This window comes from Aythya ferina (assembly GCF_964211825.1).
Source record: "Aythya ferina genome assembly, chromosome: 1".
NCBI lineage: Eukaryota > Metazoa > Chordata > Aves > Anseriformes > Anatidae > Aythya > Aythya ferina.
In genome coordinates this window covers 28,767,180-28,773,411 of record NC_140296.1, presented here as the reverse complement: position 1 = coordinate 28,773,411, position 6,232 = coordinate 28,767,180, and positions in this window count along the sequence as shown.

Below are 6,232 nucleotides of genomic sequence, written 5' to 3'. Positions count from 1 at the left end.
ATGACACTACTGGAAATTTCTTGCTTTTATGTCTTAAGTTTCATTATACATGAATATATACATAGATATGTTAGCTTTTTTACTGGTATGTCTAAAGACAACACATCGTTTATGGGGAAAGTGGGAGACTTTCACATCGATAATAGGAAAAGTATCACAGCCATTTCCATATAGTAAGAAGCAAAGTCTACATGAGCACTTTCGGGTTAGTTTTTATGTGTAGAGTGTAGATACCAGTCTTCTGTTGAACGAAACAAGTAGAAAAAGATGTTGTTAGCCCCACTGACATTGCTTCTGGGACTTGCCCCCACCCCCCAAATATCCTTCTCCTCACTCCCAGGTGAACCTACAAGTAAATCTAAGAGCTACTCTGCGGCGAACAGACTTGCAAATACTTCCTAGAAGACTAAGGACAGTAAGTCAACAAGCAGAAGTACACAGAGCAAATATTTCATTATCCTTTTATAGCTGTAGTCATTTTCTGCACTGCTTGTACTGTGATAAGTAATAGCAAGGTGTGCTAACAGATGATGTAGACCACTACACTGGGCAATTTTTATTATATTGTCTGTATCTATGTATAAAAATATCATTGTATTGATGTATATGCAAAAGAAACTGCTCAGTGTAAAACAAAATTATGCTCTGTGATAACAAACAATTGCTTTAGAATTCAGACTGAGATGTGTATTTTTTTATTTCTACAAGTTAAATTTAGATATGGAAGAAATATTCATGGCTCATTAGTTAGCTAGGAGTTGGACTTGATGATCCTTATGGGTCCCTTCCAACTCGGGGTATTCTATGATTCTAGTAAATCAGAAACCATTTTGTAGCAACACAGTATTGAAGTCAACAGGTACAGCTTCAGGTAGTAAACCAGGAATGTTGTCAAATCCCATGTTTCTGAATTAACTGAAGTACAGGAAAAAGTGGTATTTGGCAGAGATAGAGATGTTCTTTTCCCTGAAATCATGTCAAAAGTACTGAAATACCACACTTGGATGTAACTTCCTCAAAACAAGAGTTTGATTCTACTTTTCTGAATTTCTTTGGAAACTTCCTTTCTCAGCGCTGTAACAGAGATGGCACCTGATGCACAAATTAAGATGACTCAAAGACTCCTATGACCATTTCACTCGATCTACTTCTGGCATTTCTGTTATGGAACCAAGATCTTAACAGCCATGAAGTTCCACAAAGTTCTGCATTCAGTGTTGATATGCCTAGAAAAGAAAAAAATCCTTGAAAAGCTCTCCTTGGCCTGTATAGCAGGGTTTCTTTCAGGAACAAACTTGTGTTACTCAAGACAGAGCAGGAGGGAACAAAATTAATTCTGAAGGTTCATTACTTTTCCAGTAGATCATATTTGTCTTCTTTGTTCAAACAGTCTCCTCCCAGTTATTAAAGTACACAGTGAACATGGACACTCATGCTAACATCTAAGAGGACAACAGACAAACTTAATTTTTTTTCCCCAGCTCCTGTCCTTTTGCTTAACCATGAAAGCAGTTATTCTTTTAATTTTTACACTGCATCTATTTATATTTCTCTTATATCGGACCTAGAAGACCCAGACCAGATTCTCTGCAAGCTCCTTTGAAGGATTTGAAAAGCAGAGAGGCAAAGTCAGTCAAGAAAAGATTATAGCTGAGTATGTCTTACATTGGTTTAAGCAATAGATGTGAACTCCCAGCTGTTGTTCTCAAGGGAGCAGGGGGAACTTCTCCTTGGTGCCAGCACTGCTGCTCACAGAGGCGACACACTCAGCTGGCTGAGCTTACCAAAATCTAACCCAAAGTTACTCAGTGAAACCACCATGGAAACATCAGAGCCAGGCTAATACTGAGGGCAACAAGAAGACTGGCAGCCCTGAACTGGTCTTGCTTCAGAATCACAGAACTACAGTCACATTATTGACAGCTGACTACCCTAGCTGGTCCAATAATGTAATTCCTGAAGCTTCTTTTTTGCCTGATCCATCTCATGATCCATCTACAGATAAAGACAGCAGAGAAAAGACATTATGGCTGTATTATTCCTGTCTCTTCTGAGATAAGTCAGTCAGCATTTACCTGGTCAGCACTGGATACACAGTACTATACTCAAATCTTAACTTCAGAAATCTTGAATACAGGGATCAAATTTTATATGAAGAAACAGAAGCAACATTAGATAAGTTCCGTTTGGTTTATTAACATGGGACTATTACAAGCAAGTCAGATTTTGAAAAATAGAGCTGTACCTAAGAGATACTTAATAACTTCCTATAGAAATAAACTGTTTAGAGTGAAGCAAGTACTGACCAAGTGATACTAAGTCCTTCACAGAAAGAGATGAGAAACACCACTCATGCCACTGCATTTTTTCCATCATTTTTTCTCATTTCTAACTATATAGGTAAATGTTTTCTGATATACACTTAAAATTGTCAGCTCAGAAACCCAGATAGTAACATATTCCAGACATTGATTTTTTTCTTCAAATAAGTTTCAAACTTTGTTTGTTCATTTATTTTAAAGAATTGCTGCTTTGAGTTAAACTGTGGTAAAATAGTAGCACACCACTTCAGATTTATTGCTATAAATCTTGTGACTTTTACGATAGGAGGTGGTAACGAGGAACATGAAGGGAGTCTAAACATTTCACTGATTATTGCTACTGCTGCTACTCAACTGGGAGCGACTTCCCCAAACCACAGTATCTTGTTGAGTATTAGGGAAAAACAAAGATTTTCAGTTCTCTATATCTGAATATTAAACACAGAACCCTTCTCATCCACTCAAGTCTGTGGTACCAAGAAAATAGCTTTTGAAATTTGAAGAACAGTCTGTAGAAGTCGTGAATAGATGACTTGGCATTTTTAATGAAGTGCTGTTTAATACTGTTGTGCCTAAGAACTTAAGTGTTACAATTTAACTAGTTCATTCTTTAATACATATTTTTACAGGTAAATTTATTGTACATGTATAACATACCAAAATTCAGACACAAACATTACCCTCGATATATAAGGGATCTTGCAGAATACTGATGACATTATTTGCAAAATTATATTCCACAAATGGGGTGAACAAATGTTCAGTTATACCTATACATGCGAAATGAATCGGTGACAAGATGGGACACAGATCAGAATACTTTAAAGTACACAGGAAGGGACAAATAGACTATGAACCAGCAACATGGAAATCCTGTTTCTTACCTTGAACTGGTGAGGATATGCACAATACTCACCTCTTCAGACAAAAATTAATAAATGCCATAGAAAATTCTATGAGGAAACGCATCGCTGTAGCACAGCCACTAAACAAAACTTCGTAATAATAATAAAAAACACACAAAACCAGCCAGTGCCTATCATCTCCGTTTTAAATGTGACGTGGAGATACAGAAACTATAGTAGCACCCAGCAGTTTGAGGTATCCCATAAGATATTTAGGATACTGCAGACATGACATTACATAACATTTTAATTCAAGTTACAACTCTGAAGTAGCTCAGCTGCAATATGGAAAGCCAGTGTCTCCATCAGACATGAGGATCTTAAAGCCTCTTAAAGCTACCTCTGAAGTGAGGAAGGCAAGTACTATGAAATCAGTGTCCTAGTAACTTGGTGAGCATCACACAGAAACAAAAGCAGAAAAATAAACATCACATCCAATTCCTCAGATTTCTCATTTGATGTAACCATGAAGACGTGGTTTCCTCTGCTTGCAGACTTTGGTCCATTCCCCACAGAATTTTCAGCCTGTTTCTGCAGCACCTGTAGCAGTGTCGAGCTTCTTACTTGCACAGCCTCCCAACACCTTACCTGACTCAGCACCATGCCAGGCCAGTCCTCCTATTAGGACTGGATATTCCCTACAATCATGAAGGCTGCTTCACAGTAGACTAACACAAGGGGGCAAATTAAGATTGCAGAATCTTAAATCAGGAATTACATAAATCCTCAGTGTTTCATTTTGCAATATGCATATTCTTTTTAGTTTTTAACAGTTAATTTATCAGTGGGTTTCTTTCCTTCTCAAAAGCATTTCCTCCTTTGAATTCCGTTTCCCCTATTAGTTGAAACATTTTATTTACTTCCACAAAGGGCTATGAAGATAGTCAAACAACTAAAGCGTCTTTTAGATGAGGTGGTGAAAGCTGGGACTCTTCAGCCTAGAGAAGAAAAGGCTCAGGGTTTGTGTGTGTGTGTGTGTGTGGGGAGGTTATCAAAGTTTAGAAGTGCCTGCAGATGGGGTGAGGGAGAGCAGAAGAATCAGGCTCTAAGTAGTGGTGCCCAGTGACAGGACAGGAGGCAACAGGCACAAAGCAAAACGCAGGAAATTAATCTGAACAGGACAGATTGTAAATTTTCCACCCTTGAAGATACTAAAAACCTGACTGGATACAGCCCTGAGAAACCTGCTCTAGCTGACCCTGCTTAGACTAGAAGATCTCCAGAGACCCCTTCTAACCTCGACTACTCTCTGACTTCTGGGGTTGTTGCTAGGACCAAAGTTCAAAGTAGCCAAGAGCAGTAATAAAGTTGCCCTCTTTTGCATGGGACAGGATGAGAGGGAAATGAAGCCGACAGTGATTTCACAGCAAAAGCTGCTGAAGTCAGAAGGCAGCGCAGAATTAAGTGCTAAGCATTCTAGTAAACGTTAGGAACAATCTGAGGTGCAAGCCCCCTTCCCCAAGACTAACTTACACTTTCTTTGCAGGATCAGGCAGGACCCCTTCTGTCAGGCTGCTGCTTCTTCCACCTTCACAAAGCAACCCCCCTAGATCTTTGCCCAACCTGTATTAGTTCTCCCAATTTTCCACTTATCAGATATCTCCTCTCCCCTAAGAGCTCCCAGCTTTCAACACGGCATTTTCAGACACGCTCCTCTCCCCAGTTAGCTACACTCACACAGCAACTAGTTGCAGTTTAATTTCAAGCAGGCCTCTCTTATATCTCTTATATGAGTTAAGCATCTTTTCACCCTACAGTTTCTAAGCCTAGCACAGAAATAAGCACTTGAACTGAAGACAGTGAGCCTTCTTTTCTGAAATCAGGCAGATCCATAGGACCCCAGACCTGCAGAACGCAGGAGGGTTGTGGTCTGCCAACCTCTCATTGCTGCTGCTTCACTCTTCCATCCGCTGCCTTGTGCCAGTACAGGGGTTTGCATGGTGAACCAGAAGGAAGCAGTTTATTTCACCATTCACACGACAATCCCATGCAAATAGACTTACTTGTTGCACGCTCCCAGATCTTTCTGATTGCCTTTTTAGATTTGCATCTACTCCCAGAAGTCCCAGAGAGAAAGCTCAGGTACATTAAAATACTGGATCCACAGGAGCAACAGGATGGATGGCCCTCTGCAAGCAGCACGCTAACAGAATCAGCAACCTTTAAAGGGAGGGGAATACTGGAACAATAATCTTTGTGTTTTATAACTCAGAGTATGGCTTTTCCAAGGGTTTCTGAATTTACAGATGCTGAAATGTATGTGCAGGTCTTTAACAGTGCAGTTAGAGATAAGCAAATACAGTGCTACTTTAGTAGCTTCATCACTGAAGCTTCTTTAACTTCAAGCTAGATGGCAGAAATTCTGAGTAGCTGACCTCATTTTGTCCACATATCTTCAGACCTGTAGCAAGTAAATGGGCATGTAGAAACATTTTATGAAAAGCTATGGGCTATGTAATGCTGGATTGCTTTACTATAGAGAAATGCTCAGGTCTGAATTAAATATGGTATTTCAGTCAACAGTCATTTTACCATTTCAAATCTATAGCAAATGCAGGGAAAAAAAAAAAACAAAACTGATTTTCAACTAGTACATATATCAGACTGAAATTCTGTATGGTAAAATAATGCAGATTTATGAATTGTAACTTGGATTCATGTTCATCTACATCATGTCTGTACCTGTGCCACAGCACCAGCAGCAGGCCTCTGAAGCCTGAAGTCAAAACAAATCCCCAGTGCAGTTAATCTATTTTGTTCTCCATTTAAAACATCTATATGATGGATAAACTTAAAGTTGTAAGACGTTTATTTCCAGAAGGCATGTGTATTTCAATGCTAAAATATAACAGGGCTAATAAAATAACATTTGCAAGTGATACTGAGTCATGATAGTGAAGAAAATAAAATCTTAAAAGGAAACACACTTTCAGATCTTGACTGTATCTAAAATTAGTGACATTTACATAACCATTAGTCTACGTTTGACTCACCACACAGTTCTTG